The sequence below is a fragment of the Oncorhynchus masou genome, chromosome 7 (assembly GCF_036934945.1).
Source record: "Oncorhynchus masou masou isolate Uvic2021 chromosome 7, UVic_Omas_1.1, whole genome shotgun sequence".
Taxonomy (NCBI): Eukaryota; Metazoa; Chordata; class Actinopteri; order Salmoniformes; family Salmonidae; genus Oncorhynchus; species Oncorhynchus masou.
The window spans coordinates 20,460,178-20,477,870 of record NC_088218.1 but is presented as its reverse complement, the minus strand read 5'-3'; positions in this window follow the sequence as shown (position 1 = coordinate 20,477,870).

Genomic DNA, 17,693 nt, shown 5'->3' with positions numbered 1-17,693 from the left:
CTACCGTACCTCTTTGCCCATCCAAATAAAATATTTAAATATTGATCATTTATTAGACCGACAGAACGACACGTCAGTCTCAGATACTACATCCGAGCGAGCGAAACAGTGCACCTCTGTCTCAGTATGTGTAGCCCACGTATCTGATACTGTCTGGTCAAAAAAAGAGTATATTGCATGTCATCATCTTTTTGGCCAGACAGCATCAGATACATGGGCTCCATTTAGTAAGACAGAGGGGTGCTATTTAGCTCACTCAAGTTTTTTTCTGGTTGAGTTGATGTAGTTTCTGCCACTTGCGAATTGAAGGAAAGTTGGCGGGTTTCGATGATAGAATTATTTTGGACAAACGTGGGAAGGTAACTTACTTTTTTGAAATGGATTGTTTGACAATCAAATGAAAACAATGACAGGTTGTGTTCATGCCACATTCACGCTTAAAAGTCTAAGCCGTGGGGGAGTTCTAAGCTGACATATGGACATTTTTTTAAATGATCATACTATGGATCATTTAGCTATTTGATTTTGAATTGTAGGACCCCTTTAGGTATCAATTTAAAAAAAAAGGATTTTGACCGTTGCTAATATAGCCCAGATAAACGGCCAAAAAGACAGTCAAAACAAGGTTTTGAAGTGTTTGACCGCCCCTCCCTCACCCAGTATTGTACATCCCCTTGACGTCCAGATCCCTTGAGCATTGCATATAATGTCATTCCACGACCCTAACTCCATGATTCCACATTCCACGTTCCTGAATGGGTGGGTCCATCTCCATGCACCTACTGTAATATCCTCCTTGTTGGTTCATAATGGTCAGTGTACAGTATGTTGCACACAATAAAAACATTTACCTGCACAGGTTGCACGTGGGAGTCTGTAGCACTTCCTGGATGGCAGCAGCACAAACTCTGCATTGAGCTCATGCAAGGAGTCCTTTGGAGGTTCCGTAAAAACAATGTTCCCCCTATGGAAATCAGATGCCTTTCCAGCTGATTTGTTCTGGCACCGGCCCTGGTTTAGCCTATGGCGCAACCACATTCATTTCACATGAATCAAACGTAAGCATATTTTATGATTTTGAATATCTGGATATTTATATTTTTCACATGTCAACAGGCATTTCTTCATGAAACATTCAGTTTTGGGTTGTATGGGATCTGTAGGTGGTCACTTGTTGTTTGATTTGTAACGCAGTGACAGACACTCTACGGCACCAAATGCAACTTCGAGACTCATGTGGCAGCAAGTTGTCTTTCCAATAATAGTTAAAGTAAATTCGACCCCAATATCCCTAAGCAAGCACACAACCAATGCAAAACAACAGACATTCTCCACAAAGTATAACACAGGCAGCATCTAGGGAAACGTTTTCAGAGTGAGGCCATGTAGTGGGGCTGTATTGACAATTGGATTGTTTATGTAATGTTATTCAGATCATACCAATATGTGTAGCTTCATTTGGAATGTGTCCCAGAAAAAAAGCTTCTACTGTGTGCACTCCCCAAAACCTTCCCCCCAGAAAGAAGGGCTTGCTGTCAGACAACTTGGCCAGGATTTGGGAGATGAACAGCAATGCCTATACTCTGAGCCGGGTCAAACAAAGGCTTATTTGAGCATGGAGGGGTGGCTTTGAGGCTGGCCCTGGCTCTCCATATTCTGGCTGCGTTAGTGCTAACATCAACCACGCTCTGCACACACTAACACACACACACATTTGAACGCTCTTTTGAACACGTTTTCCTCTAGCTGACATTTGCAATTAAATCAATGTGGTATTGGTATGAGTTACAGGTGTACTTATCCAATTCCAATGAAACTATTGCATTTCATAAGTCCTATGAGGATGAATACGATGTAAGTGCATGTCTTTGAGGGAAAGTTCCATTGAGGGAAAATATCTAATTGAACGTCCCCATTGCTTACTGCCTAGGTGTGGTTCAGTTATTGTTGTCATGTTCCCTATAATGAATTATGCATTGATCCTTGAAGATTACTGATTGCATATAATATAAAATGTCAGGTAAATACATTTCCTGCTTGATCCCCATCACCCGTAATTCGTCCCCGTGTGTCTCTAGGCGGAGGTACAAGTGATATTCATTAAGGAAACGTCATCCATATGCAGGTTGAATCGTCCATTAGTTTTGCATGCATATTTTGTGCGAGATAGAATGCGAGCAGCATCCGACGGAAACGCTAGCCTGCATCTGCGTAGATCTCTCTCTCTCCCTCTCTCTCCCTCTCTCTCTCTCTCTACCTCATAATCTTAGGCTAGACAGGTACCTATATATTTCAAACTACCACAGGAGGAGAGGGATAGTTAAAGAGAGACACCTCTACATGACTCTCAACCTCCACATCGGAATAGACACAATTTTCATTCAATCAGAATCAATGACAAGCTGTGGCTACTGTGATTGGACAGATCTCTGTGGTTTGAGAGAGGATAAGTGGTGGTGCCTCCCACCTCTGCTCTGCAGAACTCTAGTCCCTTGGCAAACTGTATGTCTAGACATTCGATACAAACATGGCTGTGTGAGTGATGGGTTCGCCCATGGAAATGATTGAGAGGCTGGGGAGTTTTTATACTCCGGGAAGGCCACAATTGAGGGATAAGCTCCAAGACAGATGCAGACAGAAGGAAGGATACAGTTAGCAGCAGTGGAATCCAGGATCCAATTCATAATATCTCAATATTTGTTTTCCTCTTTCCAGGAGATGACAGTTATTCCTGTCTTGACAGTCATCCTTCACTTTTTCATTTTGGAAAGAAACAAATATAATGTTCAAGCTGGTACCAAATCTCCCTCGGTCCTAGTCTCTTTTCTCCATGACCACCAATCTGCGAGGGCCTGATGAAGTATGATGTACATGGTTGAAACTTACTCAAGACTCCCTTAACCTTGAGGTCAAGTTGTAAGGTGAGGCAATGTAAAAATGCAAGAATGAGGTAACATCTCGCCAGAATGCAAAATGCCATTTTTATTTTGTGCTGTGACCACCATTCAGAGACTACTTCTAGGGAGATCTGCATGTTTGAAACCTGCACAACAACCCCTTATTTCGCTCTTCAAAGGCTAAGATGAAAGGGATTGGAGGGGAAAAGACCATGCAAGAGTCAAGTGTGTGTCAAGGCTTTCCACTTGGAATGCAAAATGATATTTCCTTCAGAATATTGTTTATTTATTTTACATTAAACAATACAAGAGATAGTGATGTTGACTTCTCCCTGTTGACATGGTCCTGGCGTGGCGAGATGGAGTCTGACAAGCAAGATGTTCTCTCCAGATGGCTGGGTCGTGAGCAACGGTCACCAAAGGTCAGAGTGCCGCTGATTTAATCCCCTGTCTGATGTCTCAGTTCACCCAGTCTCAAGTAACTGCACTGGACCCCTCTTAAATGGAACAGATAAGTTTTAGTCTGAGCTTGGCACTAACTCGTGTTCGATGATGTGGGCAAGCGATTGTCGACACTAATATGATTAGTTAAACAATAGGCTAGAATGGAATAGGGGAGAATATAACATAATTGAATACAATAGAATCAATATATTTAATGAATTATATCATATAATTCAGGTGTCCAGTGTAAATGTGACTTTTGCATTACCTTCATATGCCAAAACTGGTTTCCGAGCTGAATATGCAAATTAATATAATTTTCTCTGCATAGAAACGGAGCGGCTTTATTTGCGTTGATGTACAATCTACGCTAACTCTGTTGATGACCTGGAGTGGTGATGCGACACAGCCTATTGGTTATTGGTTCTCATCTACCGCTGACTGAAATATGCACAGAGATATTCGGCAGGATTATTTTAACAGAAAGCCAAAACTGCTCTGTTAAGAAGATGAACGGCCGAGCCTACTGATTAAGCTTCCTTTGGGGCCTGGGGCAAAGCATTAAATGATGCATATGTTCTCGTTCCATTCTGACTCAACTAGAGAAGAATTCCAAGCACTTCCATTACCAAATTGAACACAGGAGCACAATGTGGACTCGTTTCATTTTATGTAACAGAAGCCATGAGGAAAAACATTCCAAGCATTAGTTTTCTGATTGAACTAAAATTCTATATTTTTTGTAATCAGATAAGCGGCGGGAAAATGTACTTATGTCGTGTGCCACAAGTACGAAACCACGGTAATCTGTGTGGTTGCCTAGAAAAATGATTATGGTGTGACAAAACATTGTCATGGATATTCTCAATTGGTTCCATGTCAAGATTAACATGAACAGTGAGGTAAATCACAGGGTGTTTCAAAATATGTGTACTGGCGTGTCCAACACGCTCATGTTTCGCGTTCGTTCACCGAGGACGTTGTATTGAGTACATTCTTGTGAGGACAAGTGTGGAGAATAAAATATTACATTTGAGAAGCACTCACACTCTGTGCTATTATATCTTGGACCAAAGAGAAGAAACAAGAAAAATACATAAATCAAACTCAAACAATTAACTTCATAGCTATTTCTTTATTTCTTTATTTACTTATTTTTATTTCACCTTTATTTAACCAGGTAGGCTAGTTGAGAACAAGTTCTCATTTGCAACTGCGACCTGGCCAAGATAAAGCATAGCAGTGTGAACAGACAACACAGAGTTACACATGGAGTAAACAAACAAAAAAAGTCTATATACATTGTGTGCAAAAGGCATGAGGAGGTTGGCGAATAATTACAATTTTGCAGATTAACACTGGAGTGATAAATGATCAGATGGTCATGTACAGGCAGAGATATTGGTGTGCAAAAAAGCCGAAAAGTAAATCAATATAAACAGTATGTGGATGAGGTAGGTAAAATTGGGTGGGCTATTTACCGATAGACTATGTACAGCTGCAGTGATCGGTTAGCTGCTCAGATAGCAGATGTTTGAAGTTGGTGAGGGAGATAAAAGTCTCCAACTTCAGAGATTTTTGCAATTCGTTCCAGTCACAGGCAGCAGAGAATTGGAACGAAAGGCGGCCAAATGAGGTGTTGGCTTTAGGGATGATCAGTGAGATACACCTGCTGGAGCGCGTGCTACGGGTGGGTGTTGCCATCGTGACCAGTGAACTGAGATAAGGTGGAGCTTTACCGAGCATGGACTTGTAGATGACCTGGAGCCAGTGGGTCTGGCGACAAATATGTAGCTAGGGCCAGCCGACTAGAGCATACAGGTCGCAGTGGTGGGTGGTATAACGTGCTTTAGTAACAAAACGGATGGCACTGTGATAAACTGCATCCAGTTTGCTGAGTAGAGTGTTGGAAGCTATTTTCTAGATGACATCGCCAAAGTCGAGGATCAGTAGGATAGTCAGTTTTACTAGGGTAAGTTTGGCGGCGTGAGTGAAGGAGGCTTTGTTGCGGAATAGAAAGCCGACTACCCTGTGCTCTGACCTCTTTCCCCCCTCTCTCTCCAGATGAAATCTCACTTCTTGTGACGGCCGGCCGCCCAACAACCTGCCCGCTTGACCCTATCCCCTCCTCTCTTCTCCAGACCATTTCTAATAGTGAATTAAATTAACCAGCGGGAAAAAATGCATGTTTAAATATACTTAAATCATACTTCATTAATACATTTTTATTGATTTGAATATGTCCTTGCTAATCTAAATTGGAACAATTTAAAATACATTTAATACATGTTATTAACATATAAGTATATGAAATACACTCATCAGCTTTGCAAACTCTTGGCATTATCTCAACCAGCTTCATGAGGTAGTCACCTGGAATGCATTTCAATTAACAGGTGTGCCTTGTTAAAAGTTAATTTGTCGAAAGTATTTCCTTCTTAACCTGTTACATCTATGGGGGCGCTATTTCATTATTGGATAAAAAAACGTGCCCGTTTTAAGCGCAATATTTTGTCACAAAAAGATGCTCGACTATGCATATAATTGACAGCTTTGGAAAGAGAACACTCTGACGTTTCCAAAACTGCAAAGATATTGTCTGTGAGTGCCCCAGAACTGATGCTACAGGCGAAACCAAGATGAAACTTCAAACAGGAAATGAGCAGGATTTTTGAGGCTCTGTTTTTCATTGTCTCCTTATATGGCTGTGAATGCGCAAGGAATGAGCCTGCCCGATCTATCGTTTCCCCAAGGTGTCTGCAGCATTGTGACGTATTTGTAGGCATATCATTGGAAGATTGGCCATAAGAGACTACATTTGCCAGGTGTCCGCCCGGTGTCCTCCGTCGAAATTGGTGCGTCATCTTCAACTGCACGTCTTTTTCCAAGCGATTCACAGGAGAAAGTAGACATTCACGAACAATATATCAATGAAGAGATATGTGAAAAACACCTTGAGGATTGATTCTAAACAGCGTTTGTCGTGTTCCAGTCGATATTATGGAGTTAATTTGGAAAACAGTTCGCCGTTTTGATGACTGAATTTTCGGGGTTTTTTGGTACCCAAACGTGATGTACAAAACGGAGCGATTTCTCCTACACAAAGAATCTTTCAGGAAAAACTGAACATTTGCTATGTAACTGATAGTCTCCTCATTGAAAACATCCGAAGTTCTTCAAAGGTAAATGATTTTATTTGAATCCTTTTCTGGTTTTTGTGCAAATGTTGCCCGCTAAATGCTTCGCTAAATGCTACACTAGCTATCAATACTCTTACACAAATGCTTGTTTTGCTATGGTTCAAAAGCATATTTTGAAAATCTGAGATGACAGTGTTGTTAAGAAAAGGCTAAGCTTGAGAGCTAGCACATTCATTTCATTTCATTTGCGATTTTCATAAATAGTTAACGTTACGTTATGCTGATGAGCTTGAGGCTATAACTGGATACAGGTTTTTTTCATAGCCAAACGTGAACAAAACGGAGCGATTTGTCCTAGACAAATAATATTTTTTTGAAAAACTGAACATTTGCTATCTAACTGAGAGTCTCCTCATTGAAAACATCTGAAGTTCTTCAAAGGTAAATGATTTTATTTGAATGATTTTCTTGTTTTTGTGAAAATGTTGCTGGCTGAATTCTAGGCTTATAGCTATGCTAGCTATCAACACTCTTACACAAATGCTTGTTTAGCTATGGTTGAAAAGCATATTTTGAAAATCTGAGATGACAGTGTTGTTAACAAAAGTCTAAGCTTGAGAGCAAATATATTTATTTCATTTCATTTGCGTTTTTCATGAATAGTTAACGTTGTGTTATGCTAATGAGCTTGAGGCTATAAATAGGATCCCGGATCCGGGATTGCTCGATGCAAGAAGTTAATGTGTTTGAGCCACTCAGTTGTGTTGTGACAAGGTGGGGTGGTATACAGAAGATAGCCCTACTTGGTAAGATACCAAATGACTTAAATGTAATGTAATGTAATGTAATGTAAGATACCAAATAATTATTATGGCAAGAAAAGCTTAAATAAGCAAAGAAAAATGACTGTCCATCGTTACTTTAAGACATGAAATTCAGTCAATCCAATTCAAGAACTTAGAAAGTTTCTTCAAGTTGAGTTGCAAACACCATTAAGCATTATGATGAAACTGGCTCTCATGAGGACTGGCACAGGAAAGGAAGACCCAGAGTCAACTCTGCTGCAGAGGATAAATTCATTAGACTTCCCAGCCTCAGAAATTGCAGCCCAAATTAATATTTCACAGAGTTCAAGTAACAGACACATCTCAGCATCACCTGTTTAGAGGAGACTGCGTGAATCAGGCCTTCATGGTCGATTTGCTGAAAAGAAACCAATAATAATAAGAGACTTGCTTGGGCCAAGAAACAGAAGCAATGGACATTAGACCAGTAGAAATCTGTAATTTGGTCTGATGAGTCCAAATTAGAGATTTTTGGTTCCAACCACTGTGTCTTTTTAGTTTATTTTATTTGACCTTTATTTAACCAGGTAGGCTAGTTGAGAACAAGTTCTCATTTGCAACTGTGACCTGGCCAAGATAAAGCATAGCAGTGTGAACAGACAACAACACAGAGTTACTCGTGGAGTAAACAATAAACAAGTCAATAACTTAGTAGAAAAAAAAGAATCTATATACATTGTGTGCAAAAGGCATGAGGAGGTAGGCAATAAATAGGCCATAGGAGTGAATAATTACAATTTAGGAGATTAACACTGGAGTGATAAATGATCAGATGAACATGTGCAGGTAGAGATACTGGTGTGCAAAAGAGCAGAAAAGTAAATAAAATAAAAACAATCTGGGGTTGAGGTAGGTAAATTGGGTGGGCTATATACCGATGGACTATGTACAGCTGCAGCGATCGGTTAGCTGCTCAGATAGCAGATGTTTAAAGTTAGTGAGGGAGATAAAAGTCTCCAACTTCAGAGATTTTTGCAATTCGTTCCAGTCGCAAAAATGTAAATGTAAATGTAACTGGAAGGAAAGGCGGCCAAATGAGGTTTTGGCTTTAGGGATGATCAGTGAGATACACCTGCTGGAGCGCGTGCTACGGGTGGTTGTTGCCATCGTGACCAGTGAACTGAGACAAGGCGGAGCTTTACCTAGCATAGACTTGTAGATGACCTGGAGCCAGTGGGTCTGTCGACGAACATGTAGCAAGGGCCAGCCGACTAGAGCATACAGGTCGCAGTGGTGGGTGGTATAAGGTGCTTTAGTAACAAAACGGATGGCACTGTGATAAACTGCATTCAGTTTGCTGAGTAGAGTATTGGGAGCTATTTTGCAGATGACATCGCCAAAGTTGAGGATCGGTAGGATAGTCAGTTTTACTAGGGTAAGTTTTGCGGCGTAGGTGAACGAGACTTTGTTGCGAAGTAGAAAGCCAACTCTAAATTTGATTTTGGATTAGATATGTTTGATATGAGTCTGGAAGGAGAGTTTGCAGTCTAGCCAGACACCTAGATACTTATAGATGTCCACATATTCTAGGTCGGAACCATCCAGGGTGGTGATGCTAGTCGGGCATGCGGGTGCAGGCAGCGAACGGTTGAAAAGCATGCATTTGGTTTTACTAGCGTTTAAGAGCAGTTGGAGGCCACGGAAGGAGTGTTGTATGGCATTGAAGCTCGTTTGGAGGTTAGATAGCACAGTGTCCAAGGAAGGGCCAGAAGTATACAGAATGGTGTCGTCTTCGTAGAGGTGGATCAGGGAATCGCCCGCAGCAAGAGCAACATCATTGATATATACAGAAAAAGCTGTCATCAAGGCAAAGTGTGGCTACTTTGAAGAATCTAAAATCTATGTTTATTTGTTTATCACTTTTTTGGTTAATACATGATTCCATATGTGTTATTTCGGAGATTTTATGTATTCACTATTATTCTACAATGTAGAAAATAGTAACAAATTAAGAAGAACCCCATAATGACTAGGTGTGTCCAGACTTTTGACTGCTACTGTACATCTTCAAGAACAATTTAGCACAATGTGTTAATTTGACCTTTGGCTCCATAATCAGAAAGTTACGTCAAGTGTCAATCATGTTGCTCTGTGTAGAGTGTCTCAGTTCATTCTTTGAACCATTAAACAATGATTTATATAAGCAGTATTCATAAACCTATTTACAGAATGATTGACACAAGGCCACGGTGCCAGAATAGCTACATGACATACCACTAAATTGTTTTCATCTTAGCGTTTCTACAGGAAAAACATCCATTGTTCCGACTTGTATAGGCTGCCTGACAGGCAATTCAGATTGCCCAACTCCGCCACAAAAGGATGGCTTCTTCCAGGGACTATCTGTTTTTACAATGGAGTGTGAGAATGCAATCATCACGGTCGTTTCAAACGAAGGGAAAACAATTTAGAAGAGAAGCAGCACTGCGCCTGGCATGTTTATGGAGCTCTCCAACTGCAGACGAGGAGAGAGTATACCCCCACCGCCACCTCCGGCGCCGTGTAACCCCACCGTGTCATTTCCTCAAGACTCGCTGACATCATCAGCGCTCCCTCCCCTCTCCACCATTTTATGAATCTGTCTTACTCCCCTTTATATTAGGCGCGGGGGCCACCCTTCGAGATTGATAGTAGCTCGTTGTGTTCCCCCCCCATTTGTTGTGGCCTCCCTTGCGATAGACACTCGCTGTAATAAACTAAATGAGCTTGGGAAATGGCAAGCCTCGAGGTGATTTTTCACCAGCCCACGATGCTGAGCGAGATGTTGTTGTTTGTGCTCAGACAATACAGAGATAGACCTACTGTATGTGCAGCGACACTACAATAACCTAGGATTTCTGGAGCCATTTCCAATGAAAGAGCATACATTATACTGTATGTTATTAAGTAGCAGAGGAGAAAGGAGCAAGGTAGGTTGGCTGAACAACCTGTGCTGAACAACGAACCGACTCATTGTAAATCAAGGGGAAAACTGAAGTAAGCAAGGCTCTAAGTGGCTGCAGTTATATAATGAAACAATATTTATGTTCCTTTTCAATATTTGCCAGTGGCCCTTCAGCCAGCATTTTTACTCTAAGCTTCTGGTAAACTGAGACAATTTATTACGGAGCTGACTTTTATTGTGCTTCAATTGAATGCCTCTGGGACTACTGAGACTTAAGTGAGAGAGTGCCAACCACAAAGATTGACTCCAGCTTTTATATTTTTCATATGTTGTCTTTCTTCCTGTGGCAAAAACATATTTTTTTCTTAATTCCCTGTCTGATGATTCTCCAGTAAACAATCATATTAATTCATAAAAATTACAATGAAACTTGAAATGTTGCTATTGTAATGCAGATCTTCTACTTTGTGATTGATTTGTGGACATTAGGTGAGTGTTGCTGGGAGGCCTTATATCAGGGTTTCCCAAATTCGGTCCTGGGGACCCCAAGGTGTGCACATTTAGTTTTTTTCCCTAACACTACACAGCCGATTCAAATAATGAACTCATCAAGCTTTGATTATTTGAATCAGCTGTGTAGTGCTAGGGCACAAAACAAAATGTGCACCACTCGCGGTCCCAATGGCTGATTTTGAGGAACGCTGCACTAAATTGTCTATGTTTAAAGCACTTCCTGTCTCTGAAGGAATTCCTGCAGTGTTTTGTTTCATAGAGAATGATAAAGGAGTCTAGATGGATATATCCCATTTCGGCAGTGACAATGCCATTGTGGGCTTCCACCATTTTAAAGTAGTTAACTTCCTATGGGTTAAGGGAGGATCATATAATTTCACCCAGGTTAAAGGAGAGATCAACCAATGAATTATAGTTGTGAGAGAACATTCCATAACTGCAGGTGGCAGTAAATTGCCAACCTTGGTTTTTATACCTGATCAAACAACACACTCCAGGTGGCAGTATGCACCCTTTCAGTTTTTCTTACCAACTCATAGAAGTAGTTGGCCTCAATGGCGCTGCCCAAGCACTCACAGACGCTATAATGAAGATGCAAGTAAAAAGTAACCTGCAAGTAACCTGCAAGAATGCATATACAATGTATATCCTGTACACACTGTATGTCTAATACAACTTGAAACTTGAATAATGGGACAGATATAAAAAAAAGTACATCTCTATGGTTGTGTTTTGTTGACCACTTTCCCGGTGTACCTTGTTTCCCGAATCTGTCTTCAATCTAAACTTTTCTCACATCTTCTTTGCGCCTGGGGCTCTATAATCCTTTCCTGGGCAACTTTTTCTCTATGTTAGTGTCAGGTTTCGGGTCTGAGGCAGCTTCAGCTATGAGGTGTCCCATCTGCATGCTCAGACTATTGTGCAGGATTAAGGATGATGAAACAAGAGGAGGGCTGGCACGACAAATCCTCCCTGTTTTGACCAAGGTTTCTGATGCCGAGTGACACATCACGCCACTTTGTAGGTATCGCATTTTGTAACTTGGCTCCTCGCATTAGATCATTATTTGGCAGTGACTCCCAGGGCCAGGTCCAATAAGAGCTCGGTTTTCTGGGCAGGCTGCGCTTCTCAAAGTCTCTTTCAATAATGTAAATGTCCCTCACCAGCAACTTCACCCTCCCTCTGTCTAATTGTGTCTGGCCCCACTATGTGGTTGTTTTCATTCACAGTGGCAGCTTGCTAGTTGATAGAATGAACGTTTTTGCAGGGGGCAGGTGGATGGTGGATTGATATGGCAGGGGTTAAGATGTTAATCAGTTGACTGATAAGTAAGATGCAGAAGCCAACTTGTTTAGTCAATGCACAAATCATTTGTTTCTGTGTTTTGCTTCGTTCTCCCTTCAGGTTGTAATGTCTATGAGGAATGGGATACAGATGATTTTGATTAATCACTGTCAACAGGGAGAGGAAATAATTGGTTCTGAATACATTTGAATGCATAAGGTGATCCCTCAGAAGTAGCGGCTGATGTTAAATGAGATAAGTGTTTTTCTTGAAGAATGGTGGTGGTTGAATTTGGAGACATCGTTGCCATTCTTTGCCACATGTTTTTGTAAAGACTGCAGTTCATCTCGCTGATGTGTTTAGACTACTTTCCCAAATTGAAGGTTCAAATAAATTACATTTGACTTGGCTGTCGTTTCACAATTTTAAATTAAAAATACAGATTGAAGGTTAAGCAAATGACCAATTAAATCCTAGCCTCTGCAGTAATCCATGAATACATAACACATGGGGAGAGTAGACCCTGAGGAAACTGTGAAATGGTCTCCAGACCAGCAGTCGAGCAGAAGTGGCTAACTCTGAAAGCATCCCATCACCTCGTTTGGCATGTCCGTATTGATGCTCGCCCACTGATTGATGTCTGACAGGGGCATTATGACCAGCTGTGGTCATTTCTGAAGCGTCAGTACTTCCCGATAGCGCTTGGAGCACACAGCAAGCCTTACCGGGCTTCACTCAATTAGATTGGCCGTCTGTTTTTCTCTCTGTTTGTCACTCAGCTGCACCAGTCCTCTCCCAGATCTAATTTATTCTTTCACCTGGAGTGAAGGTTGCGGATAGCTGGAGAGAGTTTTTTGTGTTTTTTTTACTGGCTTTGGATTTATTTATTTTTTAGGTTTGTTTGTGCCTCTCTTAGCTTCTCTCGGCAACACGCCTGCTTCTTAAGTAGCTTTAAAAAGGCTGGAAGTGCCTGGTGCAGTATAGTATAGCACCACAATAAAGAAATACAACACCCCAAAACCTGTCATCACTTGATGGGGAAAACGAATGCCAAAAGCTGAAACATATTCAACTTTAGAGTACCAGATGAAGAGAAATACCTGTAGGCTATGAGGCAACCTGTCCAAAATGGTGCCCTCGATTTATAGGAAATATTGGATGACATTAGGTCTGGAGACTTTGGGAATTCCACGGACGCAAAATTATGCTAGACTCTTTAAAATTTCACTTTAAAATGTGTCCAACCAAAAGCAACGATATCAAAGTTAAACAAAACATTCAACTATGCACAAGGACTAGTTTTAACAATTTCCACTGAATATTTTGCTAAATAAATTTACTTGAAGAGCATTGCAGATGCAGAGTTTGGTCACTGAATGACGGTTTATGCTGTTTGTGCCGTCATTCTGTTACCAAGCTTTGCATCTGCACTGATCTGAGTCTGTTGGGGATTAATCAGAATAGTTGGGTAACATAGATAAGATGTTTAATTTTTACTGCATGCTTATGTGAGATGTCATTAGAATGTCTATTTTTGGATAATACTGTTGGCCAGTTGCAGTTATTTGTTCTCTGTCAGGGTTCAGTTACTTGGGCCGCAGAGAGGTCAAGCTTGTCTTCATATGTAAACATATCTTTTAAAACATGTAAAGGGATGATTGAGGGGGTGTCAGGGTTTTCCTGTGGTGAAGTAGAGGAGGACCAAAATGCAGCGTGGTTCGTTAGAAACATCTTTAATGATGAAACAAAACACGAACAATACAAAACAACAAACGCCGAAAACCGAAACAGCCCTGACTGGTGCAACAAACACAGAGACAAGAACAATCACCCACAAACACACAGTGAAACCCAAGCTACCTAAGTATGATTCTCAATCAGAGACAACTAATGACACCAGCCTCTGATTGAGAACCATACTACGCCGAAACAGAAATACCCCAAAACATAGAAAAACAAACATAGACTACCCACCCAACTCACACCCTGACCAGACTAAATAAATACAAAACAAAGGAAATAAAGGTCAGAACGTGACAGTACCCCCCCAAAGGTGCGGACTCCGGCCGCAAAACCTTAACCTATAGGGGAGGGTCTGGGTGGGCGTCTGTCCGCGGTGGCGGCTCTGGTGCAGGACGCGGACCCCACTTCACCATTGTCTTTGTCCGCTTTATTGTCCGCCTCCGTGGCTTTCTAACCATGGCCACCCCTCTCAATGACCCCACTGGACAGAGGGGCGGAAGCTCTGGACAGAGGGGCGGAAGCTCTGGACAGAGGGGCAGGGGCTCTGGCGCCTCAGACTCCGGCAGCAGCGCCGGACAGGCGGGAGACTCCGGCAGCAGCGCCGGACAGGCAGGAGACTCCGGCAGCAGCGCCGGACAGGCGGGAGACTCCGGCAGCAGCGCCGGACAGGCGGGAGCACCTGTATGGATGAGCCGGAGAGACAGTAACAGCTTTTGCATTTTCACCATTTCGATAAGCATCTTTGTGTCACTCAAAAAGTGGGCGGGGGGCTGCCACCGGAGGGCTGGTGCGTGAAGGTGGTGACGGCTAGACCGGACCGTGCAGGCGCACTGGAGCTCTTGAGCACCGAGCCTGCCCAACCCTAACTGGTTGCATGCTCCCGGTTGCCCTGCCAGTGCGGCGAGGTGGAATAGCCCGCACTAGGCTATGCAGGCGAACCGGGGACACCATGCGCAAGACTGGTGCCATGTAAGCCGGCCCAAGGAGATGCACTGGAGACCAGATGCGTAGAGCCGGCTTCATGGCACTTGGCTCGATGCCCACTCTAGCCCAGCCGATACGCGGAGCTGGAATGTATCGCGCCGGGCTATGCACCCGCACTGGGGACACCGTGCGCTTCACAGCATAACACGGTGCCTGCCCGGTCTCTCTCGCCCCCCGGTAACCACAGGAAGTTGATGCAGGTCTCCTAGCTGGCGTCGCCATACTTCCTGTGAGCCTCCTCCCAATAGATTTTTGGGGCTGACTCTCGGGCTTCCATCCACGCCGCCGTGCTGCCTCCTCATACCAGCGCCTCTCCGCCTTTGCCGCCTCCAGCTCTTCTTTGGGGCGGCGATATTCTCCAGGCTGTACCCAGGGTCCTTTACCGTCCAACTCATCCTCCCATGTCCAGTCTTCCAAATAATGCAGCCTCTCCCACTGCTGCTGCTGCTGCTGCTGTCGTCGCTGTCCTTTACCACGTCGCTTGGTCCTTGGTTGGTGGGTGATTCTGTCAGGGTTTTCCTGTGGTGAAGTAGAAGAGGACCAAAATGCAGCGTGGTTCGTTAGAAACATCTTTAATGATGAAACAAAACACAAACAATACAAAACAACAAACGTTGAAAACCTGACTGGTGCAACAAACACAGAGACAGGAACAATCACCCACAAACACACAGTGAAACCCAAGCTACCTAAGTATGATTCTCAATCAGAGACAACTAATGACACCTGCCTCTGATTGAGAACCATACGAGGCCGAAACATAGAAATACCCCAAAACATAGAAAAACAAACATAGACTACCCACCCAACTCACACCCTGACCATACTAAATAAATACAAAACAAAGGAAATAAAGGTCAGAACGTGACAGGGGGAACCAATTATCTCTTGGCTCCACAATGTCTGTGTGCCAGTCACTGTGTCTCCGTGAGCTTGTCCAGAATGGGAGTGTCTAAAATGACAATTGATATATATCATGATGTCTTGGTACTATGTTGTACCAAGAAAGAAAAGTAGAACCTCGTTTTAGGAGAGAAAATTGAACGATAATTTATAGCTAATGCTGTCTGGCTATGGGATACTCCTCTCTCAAGTAAAGTCTTCCTTTATAATGTTCCTAAGTTCTGTTATTCGTCATGTGAGTTGAGATGGGTGTGTCTTGGCTATAAATGATACTAAGAACTGTTTTGTAAGCACTCTCAGAGAATTAATTTATAGACACTGAATTGATCTGAGAGTCCCAGGGTTGTGATGGAGCTCATATAATTAAAGATGGACTTTATGATAACTGACTTGTGTGTGGTTTGCTCTCATGATTTGGTAAATACAGGAAATTTCCACTACAAGTCTCAGCATCACTCTGTTATCGTGGAATTGCCTGTTTGTTACATAGAGACAGAGAAAGAAGGAATCGCTTTCTAAGACACTCTGTCCTGTTCGGCCATTTACCTTTCTATTAAACACACCAGGCCAATTCAAGTGGAAAGGGGAGAAATTCCACTGCTTCATTATACCGAACCTCTGTTTAAGCAAATTGTTTGCCACTTATCTTACAGCCTGGTTTAGGTGTCAAGAACTTCAGCATCTTAGGTCATACCTCTTACTTTTGTTACAGCACTACAATATAGCACAGTACAGTCTAGTACCATACAGTCTAGTACTGTACATTCTAGTACCTTACATTCTAGTACTGTCTCACGGTTGCTACGACTAACCCTTTGGTTTCCATGGCAGCACGAGGAACATTCATCAGTGTGCTCTTATTCGTTGGACTGACCCTTATCCTTATACCTTACTCGTGTCCCTGTGAATGTTATGCGAACGTTCGCTGTCAAAATGTCAACTTACACCGCTTTGCCCTCAGAACATTTGTCGGTGCTAAATTGAACTTGTTTTATGGATGCTGTGGTAGATATCTAAGTTTAGTCATGGAGTACAGCAACAAGCTGAGCCTGCGGTGTACCATCAAAATGGTACCTTTTCAGAGACCGTGATTAAAGGCCTTGTGCAATAAAAAGTGGTGTGCAGGAGTCCAAAATATAATTGTACAAGAACACAGTAAATATAGTTTATTGTTATTGTTTATAGACATACGATTTTGCAGCTGAAAGAAAAACGAGAGGACTGGTTTCTATTGCTGTGGTGTTACAAGATGACAATGGAGATTGTCAGAAAAACTGATGTACCATAAGAATAAGCTGTCAATGATTTCATTAATTCTTTTTACTCCGGTTGTCATTACCAACTGTACTGTTACCTTCAAAATCCATTGACTACTCTCTCTCTACGGTACAGTGGGGCAAAACAAGTATTTAGTCAGCCACAAATTGTGCAAGTTCTCCCACTTAAAAAGATGAGAGGCCTGTAATTTTCATCATAGGTACACTTCAACTATGACAGACATAATGAGAAGAAACAAATCCAGAAAATCACATTGTAGGATTTTTAATGAATTTATTTGCAAATTATGGTGGAAAATAAGTATCTGGTCACCTACAAACAAGCAAGATTTCTGGCTCTCACAGACCTGTACCTTCTTCTTTAAGAGGCTCCTCTGCCCTCCACTCTTTACCTGTATTAATGGCACCTGTTTGAACTTGTTATCAGTATAAAAGACACCTGTCCACAACCAAAGAGCTGTCAAAGGACACCAGAAACAAAATTGTAGACCTGCACCAGGCTGGGAAGACTGAATCTGCAATAGGTAAGCAGCTTGGTTTGAAGAAATCAACTGTGGGAGGAACTATTAGGAAATGGAAGACATACAAGACCACTGATAATCTCCCTCGATCTGGGGCTCCACGCAAGAGTTACAGAAAACGTTTGACCTCTGTCATTACCAACAAAGGTTATATAACAAAGTATTGAGATAAACTTTTGTTATTGACCAAACACTTGTTTTCCACCATAAAAAAAATCTGGATTTTGTTTCTTCTCATTTTGTCTGTCATAGTTGAAG